The sequence below is a fragment of the Eumetopias jubatus genome, unplaced genomic scaffold, assembly GCF_037043125.1.
Source record: "Eumetopias jubatus isolate StellerSeaLion01/CBP00866 unplaced genomic scaffold, mEumJub1_p1.0 scaffold_10, whole genome shotgun sequence".
NCBI classification, from domain to species: domain Eukaryota; kingdom Metazoa; phylum Chordata; class Mammalia; order Carnivora; family Otariidae; genus Eumetopias; species Eumetopias jubatus.
In genome coordinates, this window is record NW_028274816.1 from 101,874,175 (window position 1) to 101,895,879 (window position 21,705).

Sequence of the window (21,705 nt, forward strand, 5' to 3'; positions counted from 1 at the left end):
CTCACTGGGTATTGGTGAGGATCAAATGAGATAATCAGGGTAAAAAGCTTAGCACAATTCCTGGAGCATGGTAATTACTTAATACGTGTTAACTATTAATTTCATTTATCAGGAAGTAGGCTAATTAATTGAGACATTGCAGTCCAAGGTAAAGAGTGCTATACTGGATGGGGAAACAAGCTGCTAAAGGAGTCTGGCAGGAGATTAACTTTGCCAGGAAAAATTTCAGAAAGCCCTGAGGAGGTAATGTTGGATTGGGTTTTGAAGAATGAGTAAGAGTTTTCTGGCTGAGAATGAGGAAAGAGAAGGCATTCCAGGCAGAGGGAAGAAGATCTGCAAAGGCATAAAGTAACAAAAGGCGTTGACATATTTGGAGGAAGGTGATAAATTCAATGTGCGAGTTTAAGGTGTATGGTATGGAGGGAAGGAGGCTGGAAAACAAAGTTCAGGTCAAAGCATTGGCTTATGTGGGAGAAACTGTAAGCCATCTATAAGCTGGGGGGATTCGGTAGAGTGTGGAGAAAGGCCAGTAGTGCGGCTGGAGAGAGGTTTTATAGGTGGAACAGATAGACTCAGGGGAATATTTTATGTGTGCATGTGGGGGAGGGCAGTGAGGGAAACAATGGCCATCTGCTGAGGAGTCAATGGAGGAGGGCAGGGTTTGAGTGGATGGAACAAAGCTATGGGATGGGGTGTCCAAAAACCTGGCCCTAAACCCACCTGATATACCACCAAGTATCTCCATGATCTTGAGAGTGTCACACTATTTTTTTTTAAGATTTTATTTATTCATTTGACAGAGAGAGAGAGCACAAGCAGGGGGAGTGGCAGGCAGAGGGAGAGAGAGAAGCAGGCTCCCGGCACAGCAGGGTGACCCCAATGTGGGACTCGATCCCAGGACCCGGGGATCATGACCTCAGCTGAAGGCAGTCGCTTACCCAACAGAGCCACCCATGCGCCCTAAAGAGTGTCACACTATTTTGTCCTTAGCTTTCTATTGGTAAATAATATAGCTTCTATCGGCTACATATAATTATTGTGAAAAAGAAAAGAGGTAATGAGTAAGTGCTTTGTGAACAGTAAATAACAAAACAAATATCAGACCTTATGTTATTAGGGAGGCGGTCAATTGCATGGAATAGCACAGCTAAAGCAGAGTTTAGGTGAGATGGAAGGTAAGGGTATCTCTTCTGTTCTGGGGTGAAGATAAACACAGGAACACACACACACACACACACATACACACACACACCTGGGGTGAAGATAAACACAGGCACACACACACACACACACACACACACACCAGATAAATACAGTAATTTCCACACTATGACTGGGCTGGATCCACAGGAGGGCAAAGGGAAACTCAGTTCCACCACCAACGACTTTACCAATTGTGCTATAGATGCTTTCACCTCTCACTTGGGTTTAAGGTGGTCCAAAGATCCAAATCTGGAGTCTTGGGCTGGGGTTCAGGTATCTGGGGAACCACCAGAATTTGTGAGTAAAAGTCATGCTGTAAATTTCTTGGGGCCAGAATCCACAGTCTCCATCCGACTCTCAGAAGCATCTGTGACAACCCACCCCCCTGCCCCCCAAAGTTTAAGAGTCATTGATTTTCTCACCAGAAATTGAGAAATTTCTCACCAGAAGGCGACAGATGTTCATTTTAAATTTTTGACTTTTCTAAACTACTTCATTTTTCGAAACAAGGTCATGTTTCATTGAGCCATGAAATGAAAAGTTTCATTGAAAAAAACTCATCAGGGGCACCTGGGTGGCTCAGTTAAGCGACTGCTTTTGGCTTGGGTCATGATCCAAGGGTCCTGGGATCAAGCCCCGCATGGGGCTCCCTGCTCTGCAGGGAGCCTGCTTTTCTTCTCCCTTTCCCTCCGCCTGCCACTCCCCCTGCTTTTGCTCTCTCTCTGTGTCAAATAAAATCTTAAATAGAAAAGGAAAAAAAAAAACTCATCAGGGATTATCTGGATGGTGCCATAGGGCCCTGTTTAGATTTCGTCTTTATATCTCTTTGTATTAAACACAATAAACACAAATATTACTGTTATTTTTAAAAACCCTGATAGTGTCAGCACGTGCGCAAACACACACACACACACACACACACACACCATTCCATTATGCAAGGTACATCCCCTATTTTGTAAGGTAAAATGTCTACATTTCCTATAAACTACTGGCTTTACTGCAGTAAAACTTGGAATCGAAGTAGACTAGACGAAGAAGAAAAAGGCAGGCAATTTCAAGTATTTCAGCTCAGACTTATAAAAATAATGTGTATATGTGTCAATCTTCACATACGCTGTCGTCTGCCTTCTTGTGAACCCGCCAATGTGCAAGCCGTTGGCGTTTGATGCTTGAAGCGACGGAACGGAGGACAGGGTTAAATCCACTACCCTCTCCCCACGCACTCTAGTAATTACTCTATTTCCACGTCATGTTTCCGGGTGTGTGTGTCCCGACTCACGCAGAAACTGAAGTTCAAAGCAGGCGGGAGTCACCCATGTTCTTTTTGCTGTCCCCAGAAACCCAGTTCTGGCGTTGGGCCCCCTGAGGATCTGGCGACACCTGGGGACTGTCTAACTGGTTGATTCCCACGTCGTAAGTGGCTTGCAAACTCGCCCCCACGTGGTGCCAAGAGCTGGGAAAAGGGAGAGCAGGCAGGAGAGAGCCGCATCAGGGGCATTTAAAGTGTCCTGACGTCACGCATTGCCAGGAACTCAGCTGAGTTTTCAGCAGGACATTCCGGTCATCTTCCCTCCCTCCCCCGGGTTTCTGTGCGCAAGGCCGCGGCTCTTCTTCTGCTGTGATGGAGGGAGGAGCACTAAGTGCTAGGAACAGCCAGAACTGGGGCGTTCCCAGCCTAATGTTGGCCCCGCCCTTTCCCCAGAGGCTCTTCTCATTGGCCAGTGGGTGGGGCTTCGGGTGTACTGTATATGCACCAGTGCTTCTGGGCGGCCGGGGAAACTGGCCGTTTCATGAATTATGCAGAAGCGGCGTGTCTCTGCCAGGCTAGGGCTGGGCGGGGATTGGCTGGAGGGGCTGTAATTCAGCGGTTTCCGGAGCAGCCGCGGCGTAGACGGGGAGGGGGAGTCTGGGGTTCCGACGTCGCCGCGAAGCGAGCGAGCCCGAACCGGATCCTTGACGAGCTGCCCTGCTCGGCGCTCTCTCTCCGTGTCTGCCAGGAGAGGCCCCGCGGCCTGAGGGAGCCCCGCGGCCCGCACCCCGGCGCAAGCGCAGCCCCGGCCTATCGGGCCTGAGCCCGAGAAACAGGTGAAGGGGGTGAAGGGTGGGGCCACCCCCCCCCGACGGCCCCCAGGCCTGGGGATCCGGAGGGGGGGCGCGGGAGAGGTCGGGGGCCTCTGCAGTGTTTGGGGGAGTTGTGGATGGAAACTTAAGTGGGTCGGGGGGGGAATACGTGGAGACGCGAGGGTCGATCTGAAGGGACAACTCCCGGGATGACAGGAGCGGGCCTCTGAAAGGGACAGGGGGCGCTGGAAGGAAGTTTCGTTCTTTGGAGAAAGGGCAGACGCCGAGGAAGAGAGAAAATGGGCACAAGGGGGAGGACAGTGGGGCGAGGGCACTACAGGGTGGGGGTGGCAGGAGTGAGGGACAGCCCCCCGACTTCCTGCTCCCAGAGGCTCTGGGGACGTTCCGGCCACAGGAGCAACTGTCAGGCCGGCAGAGATCACGGGCGGGAGGTGGGGGTGTTGGAAAGAGCTTTCTCCCCTCTCCCCGGCGGCGCTCGGCCGAGCCAATTCCTCGGCCTTGCCCTGTTCCCTCTCCTTTAGGAGCCAGCTGTGCCCCTTTAGAGGAGGGAATAGGTGTCTTCCTCCTACAGCCCCACAGGCTGGTTGGTTGTGGGTAGGATTATTGCATAAGAATCAAGTTTCCTGTAGGGAAATTGACAGTCTTGTACTCTATTTTAAATTCCCTCCACTTTTTTTTTCTAGATTAAACCTTGCTTCCCTCCTCCCCTTCTAAGAACAAAACAAAGCAAAATAAAACCCCCACCAAGCCAGTTCTAGAGAGAAATAAACCTCTTTCTTCCTTGACATTGTTCTTTTATAAACACCTGGTAAACTTGGCCAGAAGATAAATAATTGAGCCCTTGCGTTTACTGGATTGTGGTGTTGCTTAATTGCATAGGACAGAATGAACCAGTCGAGAGTGGGAGTTTTCTGTCTTTGAGCCAAGATCTTGGGTAAACGCAGAGGGAAACAAAGACAGGCTGGCCTTGGCAAAGCCTAGCCTGAAAACTTTACCTGTGATCTGGGGGTGTGGTTGGGCTAAAGTTAGCGAAATTCAAACCATCATCCAAGTTGCTTTTTCCATGTTTAGTGCACACCTTTCTGTGTTACATCAAGTGTGTGTGGTATTGACACTTTAAAAAAAATAAAAATGTCCATAATGTGTGTCTGCTGGTTTTTATCCTGTGTGCATCTACAGGCTATATTCTGTGTATGGGTTGTAACTTTTTGGCTGGCTGTGCTGATAAAGAGCATTGGTTGGAATAAATCAGAACTATAAATCATCTCAATCTTTCATATGTGGATTTAGACTGTTATGACTTGCTTCAGCCAAATTTCTGTTATATATTAAATATGTCTGTATTCCCTGAGTCGACACATTTATTTCCTTGTTACATGTGCCAGACTGGCATACTAGCAGAATTTTTGCTCAGACATTTGCATAGTGGGATGGGGAAAAGAAGTCTGGAATACTGAAAAAAAAATTGTTGTAGATATTGGAGGGTTGATCTTAAAGAGTATATATTTGTTAGCATATCCACCACAGAGAACCACTAGCAAATTCACGGGTCTTTTATTTCTGTATATAGTACTTTTGGGAAGAATAACTGTTTAGAAATATCCACAGCTGTGACTTGCCCTACAAAGGGTAGATAGTTCATATGACATTAACCCCATTTTATGGATAAGGAAACTGAGGCTAAAGGAACAGGGCGCTTGCCCAAGGCAGCAGAGTGTCATAGTGGTAGAACTTGTACCTTCGGCATATTTTGTTATTTTGACCTATGTTAAATATTAGATCTTGATTTACAGTGAGTGTAGACCCTGCTGGGAAAAGTGTCACTGAAATTCTCACATCTGTCTGGACAGTGAAATACCACAAATAGGCTGTAAGACTCCAAGGGAGATAGCCAATAAACAGGGGCAAAAAGAAGTAGAACTAGGGTTTGCTTAGGTTATTTTTCTATCTGCTGTGTATAACTTGGGAAGTCACTAACTTCTTAGTGTAACTTGTCATCAGAATTTAGCTATTTGCTAGTGGAGAGAGATAAAAATGCCATTTAAATCCAGAGTGCCTTGTGGCTTGATCAGTGATCATTTGTGTCTCTAGAAAGTTGCTTTCTCCTCCTGCCTCTGCTTGTCTTGACTTTCTGATGTGAGATGGGGCAGAGGTTGTGACCATTCCAGATGCTGAGTCCAGCACCTTTTTACCTTATGGTTTCCCCAGAGGTGGTGTACAGATCAACAAATATTTGCTTTTTGCAACTTTGTGAAAGTTGCCATGAAGAATCAGAGGCTTTGTTCACAGGACTTGCAGTCCACTGAGGGGACTTGATAAATGCTGTATCCCTATAGGGTAACATGTCTTCAAAGAGGTGGTGAGGTGTTAAGCCTGTGCCATCCAACAAGGTAGCTGTTACGTATTCAAGTATATATAAAGCACATCTATAGAACATTCCCATTGTCCTGGAAAGTTCTGTTGGACAGTGCTGCACTAAGCGCTATGGTCTTCAGAGGAAGGAGAGGTTATGAGGCCTGGAATGGTCTAGGAAGTCTTGCCAAAGGAGAGATTTGATATGGGTCCCAAATAATAGCTGAAATGTGATAGGTGTAAAGAATTTGGGGTGAGGAGGTATGGTGGTACAATAGGAACAAAATCCTGGTAGATTAGGAAGGTAAGTAGGGGAGGAGTGTCTACTCATAAGAGGCCTTGAAGGCCAGACCCTGGAATTTCAGGTTTGGTCCTTCCAAAGATTTGTGAGGCCAGGTACCGGTGTTTAATAATGGAGTGCCTACTGTGTGTCGGGCACGTGCCTGGCATCGGTTAATTTGTACAAAGTAGATCAGTGCACGTGGCCTCTGCCCTAGGGGAGTTGTCCTTGGGCCTGAGCTTTTAAGTTGGGCCAGCACCCAGAGAGGTGTTCTGACTTAACAGATTCGTGTGTTTAAGTGCAGAAGTGTCTTTTAGGATTTTTAATTGGCTGTAAATGGCCACTCATATTTTATGTCTTCCGTATTTAAACAATTTTACTATAACTTTAGGGTCATTCATAAAAAAACACCAAAAGAGCACTTGAGGGATGTCCCCAAATCTTCAAGAAGTCCTGGTTCCTGGAGCAGCCTTGGTGAGATCCAGCAGGATGACATTGTCAGGCCGTATCAGTCTTTGTTGGTTATGGTGAAAAGAATTAATGTCCCAGTTACGCATTTGTCACTCGGAACCTCAGCTTACTATGGTGCACTTTAGTCTGGATGGCCAGATGGTACTTTGGTGGTCAGTTGTTTGAAATGTCTCTAGTTTTTGGGGCGCCTGGGTGGCTCAATAGTTAAGTGCCTGCCTTCGGTTCAGGTCATGGTACCAGGGTCCTGGGATCGAGCCCCACATCGGGCTCCCTGCTCAGCGGGAAGCCTGCTTCTCTCTCTCCCACTCCCCCTGTTTGTGTTCCCTCTCTCACTGTGCCTCTCTCTGTGAAATAAATAAATAAAATCTTTAAAAAAATGTCTCTAGTTTTTAAAAGGAACAGCATGTGGAAGGATGAATTTCTGTTCTGCTCAGTTCTCATTATGTTAGGATTATCACAACTCTTAGGTCAGGCAGGCAAACGTTTTATTTCATTTTTGTTTTGTCTTAATTAATTTATTTATTATCAGCAAACATTTTATACTGAGAGCCAATTACTATGCTAGGCCATATCCAAGGGTAATGAAATATTGTTACTGTTTTCACGGAACTAGAGGCATTGTGCGGACCAGGGTGTGTGTTGCTTCAGTATGGACACAGGGCAGGGGAGGTGACAGGATGAGAGGTTCACATCTGGGCCCCTGGGTGGCTCAGTCGGTTAGGCGACTGCCTTCGGCTCAGGTCATGGTCCTGGAGTCCCGGGATGGAGTGCCGCATCGGGCTCCCTGCTTGGCAGGGAGTCTGCTTCTCCCTCTGACCCTCTTCCCTCTTGTGCTTTCTATCTCTCATTCTCTCTCTCTGAAATAAATAAATAAAATCTTAAAAAAAAAAAGAGGTTCACATCTGATGCTCTGGAGTCAGATTGGTCTGGGATCAGATCCTGGATCTGCTACTTCCTCCTCAGAACTTGAGTCTGTTTCTTATCTGTGAAAGTGGAGGATAACAGGGCCTATCTCCTAGGTCTGTTGAAGATTCAATGAGATAATATAGGTAAAATGCTTAGCATAATGCCTGCCCCACAGTGAGAACTCCATAAATCTAAGTTCCTATAAAATATCCCAGAAAAGAGATTGATTCTCTTCAGGGGTGGGAAAAGGCTTTATCACAGAGGGGCTTTATCAGGTTGGAATGCCTATGAACGGGGTTTTGTAGGGTGAATAGGAATTCTCCCGACAAAGTTGAGTGGTGAACAGTTGCGTTCAAGGCCAGGGAACATGAATGTGCAGAGGCTTAACACAGCAGAGAGTGTCCAGGGAGCTAGTACAAGTGCAGGTTCTTAATTTAGGAGGGCTGAACTGAGGGGAGAGGAAGCCGCCGAGCTACGGCTCTTCCCCCTACTCTTCTGTTCCTTATTGGGTTCACATGTCATTAAAACTAAGTTGTGTGGTCCTGCTTACAAAAGAAATATATGCTATTACAAAACATTCGCATTTGTAGAACTATAAGCTCTGTGTATTTTATATATATCCTGTTAATAGTTGTATTAATGTTTAATGGTGTGTATATCTCCAGATTTTTTGCACCTTTTTCTACTTAACCAATTTATATTGGACACATTTTTTGCAAACTTCTTTTTAATAGCATAAATAAAAGAAGGCAAATCTACCCCCCAAAATACAATAAGGTTTGGATTATCTGGCTTTTCTTTCTACTACCCCCACCCAGAAGAATAAATGACTCTTCTAGTCACTGAACTTTTGCCTGACCTTTGGCTTTATAACTACATTGGACAAGGAACTTATTTTGAGCTTTCCTAAGGTAACACTGTAGTGTCAAAATGCTTGGGCTGTGTGTTTGAGGGTCTCATGATCCAAAGTTGCTATAGGAAGTAAAAGAATAGGCTGTGAGGTCAGACTCCTTGGGCTTTAATCCCAAATCCAGTGCCCCTTAGACTTTGGGTCAGTTGCTTTAACTTCTCTAGGCTTCAGTTTCTGTAGCCATAAAATACAAATACCAGCCTTCGTTGTAGGGAAGTTGTGAGGATTAAGCAAGGTAATGTGCATATATATGTATGTGTATATGTTTGTTTGTTTTAAAGATTTTACATATTTACTTGATAGAGCACAAGCAGGGGGAGTGGCAGGCAGAGGGAGAGAGAAGCAGGCTCTCCACTGAGCAGGGAGCCTGATGCGGGGCTCGATCCCAGGACTCTGGGATCACGACCTGAGCCAAAGGCAGACGCTCAAATGACTGAGCCACCCAGGTGCCCCTGTTTGTTTATTTATAGTAGACAATATGCCCAATATGGGGCTTGAACTCAGTACCCCTAGATCAAGGGTCACATGCTCTACCGGCTGAGCCAGCCAGGTGCCCCACAAGATAATGTAAAGCACTTTGCACAGTGCCTGGCAGATAGCTAAAATTTGAGTGCTAATAATTAATATCATTAAAAACTGCAGTATCTACCTACAAAGTCAGGCAAGTTATGATTCATGATAGCCATTAATGACCCAAAGGAAAGAAGGAGTAATTGGGAGATTCTAACCTAATAGGAAAAAACTAAATGAATAGGGACCAGGGGGATTTACATTGTGGTGGAGGAGAGGGAGGCTGTCACGTAAAAGGAATAGGCAAACCGTAAATTCCTGTTTACATGAATGCCCTTGTGATAGGTCTCTTTGCCTCTTCTAGAGCCTATGATTGTGGGCCATTTATTTTAAGTAATATTTGACACATTAAAAATGTATTACCACTTAGGAATTTGAACAGTCCCTTGGAGTTCATAACACCAAAAGTGCACATGATGCTGAAGGTTTGAGGGGCAGAGGAGGCAGACACGGAAGGTGGGGCTGCATACTGTTTGGGGGTGTGGCGCGTCCCAAGTGGAATGAATGACTTATCTGAGGCTAGGAGGTGATTTGTCCCTTCACATTTGTGTGTGTGTGTGTGTGTGTGTGTGTGTAAGTGCATATGTTTTCACCCAGAGTAGAGCTTCATTTTCTTGTCCTGTAACTTTCCTTTACAAACGCATCTGTATTCAAAATAGCCTTGCGGTTAAGAGGAACCACTCAGCAGGGCACCTGGGTGGCTCATTGGGTTAAGCGCCTGCCTTCGGCTCAGGTCATGATCCCAGCGTCCTGGGATCAAGTCCCGCATCAGGCTCCCTGTTCGGCGGGAAGCCTGCTTTTCCTTCTCCCTCAGCTGCTCCCCCACCTTGTGCTCTCTCTCTCTCTCTCTCTCTCTCTCTCTCTCAAATAAATAACATCTTAAAAAAAAAAGAAGAACCACTCAGCTTCTCCCTGAAACAGGTTTTCTCACACTGGCTCTCCAGTTCGGGATCTGAGAAGCCGGGAAAGAAAGGCCACCCTGTTGCTTCTAGCACGTATGTGGGGCAGGAGGAAGCCAACAGAGCTTGAAAGAGAAAGTAAACCTTCTGGTAAATAAATGGCTTCCCTACTGTGGAGGAGGAGCACAAATTATTAGGGGGATGTTTGGGTAGTTTTTGTAAAAGCCATTTCTGAAAACTGATTTAGATTAGCGAAGGTGAGCTCAATTTAGGAAAACCCTGCCCAGTCTGGTGTTAACCACCTGTTTTCCCGCTTTGTTGATTGATTTTATTAGTTTTCGGTATCCTGACCACTCATTCTGGTTATGAGAAATGGAGGATTTGAGTCTGAATTTGAGCACCTGCTTAGGTGAAACCTTCCTAAAATGCATGTTTTTCGAGTCTTTTCTAATGTTACTTTTGTTTTGCTGTTCAGCATATGCTGTTTTTATGACAGAAAAGCATAAGACTTTCCTTTGTTCTCCCTTTCTCTCCCCACCAAGGTAATCTTCAAAACCCCAAAGCCCAGATGTTAGCTGTGTAATTACCTCTCCTATAAACTGATCAGAGTGCAACATTGCATCGAGTTAGCATTAAAGTAGTCAGCCTTTGAATTTTTTTTTTACTTGTGGTTTAGACACGATAAATATTTAATCTCAGACTGATTTTGTCTGACAGATCAGTTTGGTATTTGGGCCCCTTTTTATCAGTATGTTTAGGGAAAGCAAATTTATTTATTTTTTTAAAGATTTTATTTATTTATTTGAGAGAGAGAGAGAGAACGAGAGATAGAAAGCACGAGAGGGAAGAGGGTCAGAGGGAGAAGCAGACTCCCCGCTGAGCAGGAAGCCCGATGTGGGACTCGATCCCGGGACTCCAGGATCATGACCTGAGCCGAAGGCAGTCGCTTAACCAACTGAGCCACCCAGGCGCCCGGAAAGCAAATTTATTGAAACGTTAACCAAAATAAAACATAATTAAGATTCAGGTGACTGTTTTATGCATAGGGGCAGATGGAACAACTGAAGGATTCTCGAGCCAGATATCAATATTTATTCTTTTTTTTTTAAGATTATTTATTTATTTGAGAGAGAGGAGAAGGAGCAGAGGGGGAGGGACAAGCAGACTCCAGAGCCCTAGGTGAGGCTCCATCGCAGGACCCTGAGATCGTAACCTGAGCAGAAACCAAGAGTCGGACCTTTAACCGACTGAGCCACCCAGGCGCCCCCCTCTTTTTAAAATTTTTATTTACTTCATTATTTTTTAAGATTTTATTTATTTATTTGACAGAGAGAGAGAGACCCTGGGAGAGGGAACACAAGGGGAGTGTGAGAGGGAGAAGCAGGCTTCCCCCTGAGCAGGGAGCCCGATGTGGGGCTGGATCCCAGGACCCTGAGATCATGACCTGAGCCAAAGGCAGCCGCTTAATGGCTGAGCCACCCAGGCGCCCCTCTCCCTTTTTTTTTAAAAACAGGTATCACATTCTGTTTAATTTGGGAACTCCTGGGGTTTTTTTGTTTTGGGTTTTTTTTTAGAGAAGGAGAGAGAGAGAATCCCAAGCAGGCCCCTCTCCCAGCACAGAGCTCCATGCAGAGCTTGACCCCATAACCCCGATCTCATGACCGGAGCCCAAATCAAGAGTCAGATACTCAACTGACTGAGCAACCTAGATGCCCCACAAATATCAATATTTATTCTTAATTCTATGTGTTATTGTCCTTTTGCATTTAAGCGCATAAGTAAGAGTGGACTGTAACTGTGTAGATGCCCTGTAGATGCCCTGTGTAGATGTCCCTTTAAGGGACGCCTTAAAGTCCTAATAACTGTGTTGGAGAATATTGGGTTCATGGAGCCATCTGGAATTCCTGTTTCTCAGTGTACCACTGTGGTGCCAGACATTGATAGTGGGCGAGGTTGTGCCTGTTGGGAGTCGGGGGGGGGGTTGGTTTATGGGAACTCTGTACTTTCTGCTCAGTTTTGCTTTGAAGCTAAAACTGCTCTAAAAAGTAAAGCTTGTTAATTAAAATCCTATATCTGCAGAAATATCCAAGGTGTCCTGGGTCAGAAGTGCTCTGTGTGATTCCATAGACTTCTGCCTCAGTTTATCCTAAGCTTTACAATGAGGGTACCATTCTTATATACCCAGTGAGAATATCTTCCGAGTAGGGGAGACTGAGGCTGGATGTGGGGGATAGAGAAGACCCACACACCAAACAGTCTGTAGATTAAACTACTTCCCCTTTCCCCTAGGAAAGATGAATGCTAGCTAGTCTTAACCACAGATTTGCTGCAAGAATATATCAGTTTTGTTTTTCGGTTCCAGACTCCAGTTTTCTTCATCGTAAAGGCAATATTTTAGGAACAAAAAAGAAAGAAAGAAAGAAAGAATAGGTTTAAATTAATCAATACACAAAGGTTTGTAGTGAGTGGAAAGTTTTCTTTTTACCTTATCCTCTGAATTCTCTTTCCCAGGGACAGCTAGTTACCCATTTCTTATTTTTTTCAGAGTGATTTCATTTGTATGCATGCAAACATACTATTTTCTCTCTCTTTTTCCCTTCCCAAAGAATGTAGTACATTATACACATAATTCTGTATCTGACTTTTTGTCACTTTATCTCAGTAAACACTCCATGTGAATATGTTTGTCTCATATTTTTGTGTGTGTTTTTAAGATTTTATTTTTAAGTAATGTCTCTACACCCAACCTGGGGCTTGAACTCATAACCCTGAGATCAAGAGTTGCACATTCTTCCGACTGAGCCAGCCAGGCACTCCTGTCTAGTGTCTTTTAAGATCTGCATAGTATTCTAGGCGATGGATGCCATAATTTATTTAGATTTTTCTTTTTTAAGTACAATCTACCCCCCCAGTGTGGGGCTCAAACTCATGACCCCAAGATCAAGAGTCACATGCTCTACTGGCTAAGCCAGCCAGGTGCCTCTTGCTTTTAGTTTAGTTTTTTTTTTAATTTTAATAATTTATTTAATCTCCTAATGATAGTCATAGACTGCAGAATCTAAAGACAGAAAACAATGTTGTGGTAAATATCCTCATATTTGTCTTTGGGCACATATGAATAAATCTGTACACCTATACTTTTAATGTTTTAACCATCCTATGCATACGGTTTAGAAATGTAGCTTTTCAGTTAACAGAGTGCGCATTCTTTTTTTTTTTTAAGATTTTATTTATTATTTGACACAGAGAGACACAGCGAGAGAGGGAACACAAGCAGGGGGAGTGGGAGAGGGAAAAGCAGGCCTCCCACGGAGCAGGGAGCCCGATTGGGGGCTCGATCCCAGGACCATCAAGACCTGAGCCGAAGGCAGACGCTTAACGATTGAACTACCCAGGCGCCCCAGAGTGCACACTCTTCTTCTGAAACTTCAATTCTGGGGAGAAATCTAGCTATGTCATTAAATGAAACTCCAGTCTGTCACTTGGGCAGGTAGGAATATTACAACTCCCCACCCTCACCCAGTGCCTGCCACCCACTTAATTTTTTTGAAAGCTTGCTGTTCATATACCTATGATGCTAGGGCCCAGGTTCCATTAATTTCAACCACTCTAGTCCTAAAGCAACAGGCTATTTTGTGTCCTTGGGCAAGTAGGGGCAGGAGCTGTTTTTGGTTTCTGTATTTTTCCCTTGGGTAGGCTGCTCATTGATGCTTCTGTTTAAGGTGTCTGTAGGAGAGCCATTCTCAGAGTGTGGTCCACAGATCCCTGAGGGCCCCTGAGACCTTCCACAGGGGGTGTTTGATATCAAAGCTATTTTCATGGTGTTATTTGTGTCTTTTACTTAGTTGGCAAATACACCTAACAGTAGTTACTGTATGTAGTGCACTCACAGAAAGAAAAACTGACTTAAGAATGTCCATGATAGGTGGCGCCTGGGTGGCTCAGTCATTAAGCATCTGCCTTCAGCTCAGGTCGTGATCCCGGGGTCCTGGGATCGAGCCCCCCATCAAGCTCCCTGCTCAGCTGGAAGCCTGCTTCTCCCTCTCCCACTCCCCCTGCTCGTGTTCCCTCTCTCGCTGTGTCTCTGTCAAGTAAATAAATAAAATCTTAAAAAAAAAAAAATGCCCATGATACAATAGTAAACAATATTAATTTCTTTCCTTTCAACTCTGGAGGATGTGCCTTTTTTGATATTCTGTGATGAAATGGGAGGCAGGCATAAAGCACTTCTGCACTCGGAATTATGATGGTTGTCTCAGGGAAGAGCTCTTGTGGGAACATTTCAGTTATAATCTCAAACTAGCTGCTTTTTTTCATGAAACACAGTTTTTACTTTGAAAGAATGACAGACAGACCAACTGGAATGTTGGTAGACATTTCCTCAAAAATGAAAGAAGAGAAGCTGTCTCTTCAAGGAAAATAACTGGCAATATTTGTTGCCAATGATAAAATTTAAGCTTTTGAGTGAAAATTAGAATTTGAGGAAACTTGAGAGAAAAATTGTGAGTTTGATGGCTTTCTCATATTAATGAATGGAATTTTTTTAGTGAAACAAATGTGATTTTTTGATAGTTTATAATGAAATGTGTCGACATTTGGAAAGTCTGCGTGTCTCTGAGAGAGTGTTTTCCAAATGATTAGTGCGCGACATTACTAAATCATGCTTGGGGAAACATTTTATTCAAATTGCCAGGTAGACTAATGGATCTCATTGTAGCTGAGTATGAAAAATTAATTGAGATCCAAAGACGTGCAATCCACATTGCATCTGATCTTTAAGAAATTACTACTTGTTGGGGGCACCTGGGTGGCTCAGTCGGTTAAGCATCTGCCTTCGGCTCAGGTCATGATCCCACAGTCGTGGGATCGAGCCCCATGTCAGGCTCCCTGCTCAGCGGGGAGCCTGCTTCTCACTCTCCCTCTACCTGCCTTTCTGCCTACTTGTGCTGTCTGTCAAATAAATAAATAAAATCTTAAAAAAAAAAAAAGAAATTACTACTTGTTGAATTTTGGTGGTGTTAAGGAATATCCAAAATTATCTGTAAAAGCTATTAAGATACTCTCCTCCTTTTCCAACTAGTGTGAAGTCAAGTTTTCTTCATCAAAGCAACATACTGCAACAGATTGAATGCAAAAGCAGATGTGAGACTTCAGCTGTCTTCTATTAAGCCAGACATTAGAGAAATTTCTAAAACTTTTAGTGTCACTCTTTCCACTCATTTTTTTTGTTTTGGAAAATATAGTTCTTTTTCATAGAAATGTTATTTATGTTAACATATAATAGGTTTATTATTTTTTAAATGAATTAATATTTTTAAAATTTCTGTTTTAATTTTTCTTTTTTTTTTAAGATTTCTATTTTTTTTGACAGAGACAGCAAGAGAGGGAACACAAGCATGGGGAGTGGGAGAGGGAGAGGCAGGCTTTCCGACGACGAGCTGGGAGCCGGATGCGGGGCTCAATCCCAGGACCCTTGGGATCATGACCTGAGCCGAAGGCAGACTCTTAACGACTGAGCCACGCCGGCGCCCCTCTGTGGTTAATTTCTAATACAGTAAATATTGGTAGATATAACCTTCATAAATAAATGCTCTTTGAGGTCCTTATTTTTAAGGATATAAAGGGGTCCTGACAGCAAAAAGTTTGAGAACTGCTGGTCTAAAGATTTTAGTACAGGAACTTCCAGGATACTTGTTAAAAAAGAAAAAGAAAATGTTATGGTTTTGACCCAGGAATCTGATTTAGTAGATCTAGGGTCATTTTAACAAGCAGTCAGGTATTCTGATGTAGGTGGTCCTTGGCTTGAGACATGATGCTCTAAAGAACCATGAGCTGTAAAGTCTTTTTTCGGATTAGCAAGGTCATGTCCACAGGGTTTAGAAATCGTTGTTTTGGAGATAAAGGTAAATGGTAGACATGTAGTTTACTAGGGAAAAAATGCTTTGGAGATTCTTTTTTCTTTCTTTCTTTCTTTCTTTCTTTCTTTCTTTCTTTCTTTCATTTATTTATTTATCTTTTAAAAGATTTTAAGTAATCTCTATACCCAATGTGGGACTTGAACTCACAACCCCAAGATCAAGAGTCACTTGCTCAGGTGCCTGGCTTGCTCAGTTAAAGGTGCATATTGCTCTTGATCTCGGGGCCCCTGGATATTTCTTTTTATTTTGTTTACTCTTCTTAGTATTTACGGACCTTAATATTAATCAGGGGTGGATTATGACTATCAAAAAACTCATGACTTTACTAGATTAATGTTCAGTCTTGTTTTATTGATAGACAATACATGAACATATTAAGACAGTGTCTGACTGCTTTGATTAATTTCAGACATGTCTTTATAATAAGTTTCAGACATGTCTATTTCAGACATGTCTTTTTTTAATATTATTTCTTAAAGATTTTGTTTACTTGTTTTAGAGAGTGAGTGAGAGAGCGAGGGGAGGGGCTGAGGGGGAGGGAGAGTGGGACAAGCCGACTCCAGAGCCCTACACGGGGCTCCATCTCATGACCCTGAGATCATGGCCTGAGCCAAAATCAAGATTTGGATGCTTAACCAACCGAGCCACCCAGGCGCCCCTTCAGACATGTCTTCATAATAAAGTTAACTTTCATTTATTACATGTAACATAAGTAAAATTCTTATTTTCCTATATTGCTTATATAACCAATTCAAGGAGGGATTTACTTGTCAGAGATCACACAGTAGAGATAAGACTTACAAATAGATCATTTATCTCTACTAGCCTGGGAATTTGGAAGACTCCAAGTTTGTGTTCTGGCTATACCATTATCTTTGTGATCACTTAACATTTCTGTCCTTATCTGTAAAATGGGAACAACAACCCATTTGATAGACTTGTTACAGTATCTTGGCCACCTCAGGGTTCTCTTTGGTTGAGTGCTTGACTGGGAAATCCAATGTGAATTCATGCTTCAGGCCAGGTTCTGTCTGGGTGTGATTCTAAGTATTTATTCTTTCTCATTCTAAATCATGTCTACCACCTCACATTGTTGGGTTATAATTTCATGAGTAATTGAGCCTTTTCATAAGTTCTTATGTAGACGCTGATGGATAAGATCAGTTCTTTTCTGGGTGCTTACATCATGCAAAACTATGATGTACATGAGGTGACTTATTTTTCCAAGTATATTATTCATTTTGAGAAGACTTAATAGAAAATTTTTTTAATTGGGGAGATAGCTCATCTATCTGGAATAAAATTTAAGCTCTGTAGGTCAGATTTATCTTTAAAAATCCTTTTCATAAAGCTCAACTCATACATTTTAAAAATTAATAGATTTTATATATATATAAAATTATATATATTTTTTAGAGAGAGAGAGCATGCACAGGGGTGGAGGGGAGGGGCAGAGGGAGGGGGGAGAGAGAGAATCTTAAGCAAACTCCACGCACAGCACAGAGCCCAACAGGGGGCTCAAGCTCATGACCCTGAGATCATGACCTGAGCTGAGATCAAGAGTTTCGGATGTTAACCAAATGAGCCACCTAGGCGCCCCTATAGACTATATATATATTTTTAGAGCCATTTTAGATTCATAGGAAAACTGAACAGAAAGTATAGACTTCCCATATACCCTCTCCTCTCTCTCCCCACAGTTTCTCCAATTATTAACATCTTGCATTAGTGTAGTACATTTGTTACTGTTGATGATCCAGTATGTATTTTTTTAAACTTTTTATTGTTAATCACCATACATTACATCATTAGTTTGTGATGTAGTGTTCCATGATTCATTGTTTGTGCATATCACCCAGTGCTCCACGCAGAACGTGCCCTCTTTAATACCCATCACCAGGCTAACCCATCCTCCCACCCTCCTCCCCTCTAGAACCCTCAGTTTGTTTTTCAGAGTCCATCGTCTCTCATGGTTTGTCTCCCCCTCCGATTTCCCCCCTTCATTCTTCCCCTCCTGCTATCTTTTTTTTTTTAACATATACTGTATTATTTGTTTCAGAGGTACAGATCTGTGATTCAACAGTCTTGCACAATTCACAGCACTCACCATAGCACATACCCTCCCCAATGTCAATCACCCAGCCACCCCATCCCTCCCACCCCCCCCACTCCAGCAACCCTCAGTTTGTTTCCTGAGATTAAGAATTCCTCTTATCAGAATATGTATTTTTTAAATCTCTACACCAAATGGGCTCAAACTCACAACCCAGAGATCAAGAGTCGCACACTTCACTGACTGAACCAGCCAGGTACCCCATGAGCCAAAATATATACATTATTATTAACTAAAGCCCACAGTTAACATTAGAGTTCACTTTGTTATACATTCTATGGATTTTGACAGATGTATCCACCATTACAGCATCACATAAAATAGTTTCACTGCCTTAAAAATCCCCAGTGTTCCACCTATTCATCCCTTTCCCAAACCATGGTAACCAGCTCATTTTTACTGTCTCCATAGTTTTGTCTTTTGTCTTTGTTGGAATTATACAGTATGTAGCCATTTCAGATTGTCTTCTTTCACTTAGCAACGTTCTTTCAAATCACTCTTTTTGTGGCCTGATAGGTGCATTCCTTTGTATTGCTGATTAATATTCAATTGCCTCTATGTACCACAGTTTGTTTATCCGTTCACCTATTAAAGGACATCTTGATTGATTCCAAGTTTTGGCAGATCAAGTTTTGGCAGTTATGAATAAAGCTGCTATAAATATTTGTGTGCAGGTTTTTGTGTAGATACAAGTTTTCAACTAATTTGGGTAGATACCAAGGAGCATGATTGCTAGATCATATGTTAAGAGTATGTTTAGTTTTGGGGCACCTTGGTGGCTCATTCAGTTAAGCGTCTGACTTTGGCTCAGGTCATGATTTTGGGGTCGTGGGATCTAACCCTGGGTTGGGCTCTGTGATCAGTAGAGAGTTTGCTTGTCCCTCTCCCTCTGCCCCTACCCCTGCTCATGCTTTTTCTCTCTCTGTCTCTCAAATAAATAAATAAAATCTTTTTTTAAAAAAGAGTATGTTTAGTTTTATAAGAAACTGCTAAACTACCTTCCAAAGTGCCTGTACCATTTTATATTCTCACCAACAATGAATGAGAGTTCCTGTTCCTCTACACCCTCACTAGCATTTGATGTTTTCAGCATTTTGGATTTTGACCATTTTAATAGGTGTGTAGTGGTATCTCATTGTCATTTTAATTTACAGTTTCCTAATGGTATATTAAGTAGACCATCTTTTCATATGCATATTTGCCATGTGTATATCTTCTTTGGTGAGGTGCCTGTTCAAATCTTTTGCCCATTTTTAAATTGGGTTGTTTTCTTATTTTTGAGAGAGTTTTAAGAGTTCTTTGTATACTTTGGATATATTTAATTTTTCGTCCTTGAAGCTTTTTTAATTGGCACAAATTTCTCTCCTAGAATTCCAGCTTATACAGAAACAAACTTCGGAATGCTTCTGGTTACTATACTGAGGACAGGGAAATGAAGTACTTACCTCCTCCACCCCTCAGATTTAATTTTCGAATTCTCCTGAGTCCAGATGGGGCTGACCAGAGGGCTGTAGTCCAGAGTATAGACTTAAATACTGATCTTTATGGTTAAAGTAATCTCTCTGCTCTTACATATAATACTGACCCCAGGTAGATTGGAATAGTGGAGAAATACTGGAGATTTCTAAATCTTTTTTGGGAGAAAAATCACTATTTCTAGAGGTCATTCTTCTAGGGCCCTTTTAAATTGCCTTTTTTGGGGGGGTATGTGTCAGATTAAGGGACAAAAGTGAGAAGGTACTCTTCCAGGGGTCGTTTCTTCTGGGGAGAAAAGTAACAAGAGTGAGTGCCTATGTGATTTTCTTGGTGGATTTGTCTTGGGATTCAGAAACATTAACCTAATTGAAGGAAGGACTAGGTATGGTGGGCTGGAGTGTCACCAGAGACTTTTGCATTTACCACATTGAAAGGATGCTGTCACCATTTTGCTCACCCTTTAAGTGGTATTGGACACAGTTGAACACATTTTTTCTTAAAACACTCTCTTGGTTTCTGTGACAACATATTCCCTTGGTTTTTCTTCAGTCTTGCTGCTCTTTCCCAGTTTCCTTCCCTGGTTCATCCTCTACCTGAACACTAATGTTTGAAGGGTCCCAGGCCTCTGGGGCTTTCTTTTCCTTCCTTTTTCTATAGTCTGCTTTCAAGTTATCTCATCCATTACTTTGGCTTTAAACATCATCTCCATCCTGGTGATTACCAAGGGTGCCCAGGCCTCTCCAGGCTCCCAATTCCTGTGTCCTGCTGCTCACTTGTCATTTCCCTTCAGACAACTTGTAGTTGTCTGTTTATTTTGTCTAAAACATAACGCTTAAACTTTCTCACCACAAGTTTGTGCCATTCTCCCCACCCAGTTTCCTCCCATCTAAATAAATGGCATCATCATCTACCCCACTGTGCAAACCAAAAATCTGGGAATATCCTTCATTCTCCTGTTTTCTCATACCTCTGCTTCTCTTCAATTATCTGCAAGTTCCATCTAAAGTTTTCTTAAATTCCTGTTCTTGTCTCATCCTGACTTCTGTTCTAGCTCTGTGGTAGACTGGATGCCCTGAAAACCCTCCTGTGCAGAACACCAAGAAATGTTGCATAAACTGAAATCTTCAGTGGCCAAAATCAAATGGAACCTCACTAAAAAAAGGGAGAAGGCACCTGCTTATAATGGGGCTGGGAGGGCAGCATTTACCTATCTCTTTACCAAGGATTTTTTAAAAATATTTTATTTATTTATTAGAGAGAATGCCCAGGAGTGGGGAAAGGAGCAGAGGAAGAGGGAGAGGGAATCTCAAGCAGACTCCAAGCTAAGCGTGGAGCCAGATTTGGGGCTCAGTCTCACGACCCTGATATCATGACCTGAGCCAAAATCAAGAGTTGGATGCTCAACTGGCTGAGCCACCCAGGTGCCCCTTTACTAAGGATTTTTAGTTTAAAGGGTCTTGGTGAGGAGTTGGAACAGCCAAGTCTCCCAAAAGAATTCCTAAGCATAGGCCTGCCCATTTTAACATTTAGATCTGTACTATCTTTTTGGTCCCGGGAACGTCAAGCTGAGATTTTTTTTTTTTTTAAGATTTTATTTATTTATTTGTCAGAGAGAGAGAGAGAATAAGCAGGGGGAGTGACAGGCAGAGGGAGAAGCAGGTTCCCTGCTGAGCAAGGAGCCCGATGTGGGACTCCATCCCAAGATGTTGGGATTGTGACCCGATCCGAAGGCAGACACTTAACCTACTGACTGAGCCACCCAGGCATCCCTCCAAGCTGAGATTTTAACATCAAAAGGTCTGTTTTCCTTTAGAAGCCAGGACAAATAGTTCTTTCCTCCAAGATGCCTTCCCTGATTTACCTAAAGTTTGCCAGCCTGACCCCAGCCACTCACTATCCTGTCATCTTTACTGCTCTTATCGTAAGTAGTAATTACTTCCTTATTTACTTGTCTGTCTTCTGTGTCTCGTGTCTCGAGGAGGGCAGAGACCTGTCCTGTTCACCATTCCATACCTTACCCTTGGTTCCTGATGATGTGTTTTTCTTTTATGAATGAACAGATGGATGAATGAGTCAAGTAAGGAGGTTCCTTCTGAGAGAAGATAAAATGATGTTACCTAAATTTTATTTTGGTATTAGGCATTTCACTTAGAAAACATAATTATAATTTTTATCCAAGTAATGCGTACAAGTAATTTAGAAATTGAAGAATACGGAAAAACTTTTGTTGAAAACGACAGTCCTCTGTCCCGCACCTCCCTACTTCCAAGTATTGCTCTCCAGACTGCTGCTTTCCAACTATTTTTGCCCTCTCAGAATTTTGGATACTGTTTAATTTCCTATTATCATCGGTGAGGATGTATTTCTTTCACCACCGCTGTTCCTTCCCATCCCTCACAATGGAGTGGTCATAAGTTTTAAGCCACTGTAGCAGAACCACTAATCATGTGTCTTATTTTGACTAAAGATTGTTCACTGGTAAGCCAAGAAGTGTTTTATGGTTATGTTTCCTTTCATATACA

At 42.8% G+C, this 21,705-nt stretch overlaps 1 protein-coding gene across 4 annotated transcripts in view; it reads left to right on the forward strand.

Moving 5' to 3' along the window:
- The first annotated feature begins 3,077 nt into the window (after positions 1–3,077).
- STAT3 (signal transducer and activator of transcription 3) overlaps positions 3,078–21,705 on the forward strand; it is a 69,916-nt gene continuing 51,288 nt past the window's right edge. For 2 of the 4 annotated variants that reach the window (XM_028093951.2, XM_028093954.2), the window contains exon 1: positions 3,078–3,291. The gene's annotated coding sequence lies outside the window, so the exon portion shown is untranslated. The remainder of the gene's footprint in view (positions 3,292–21,705) is intronic. The other 2 variants (XM_028093950.2, XM_028093952.2) reach the window with 1 other exon arrangement.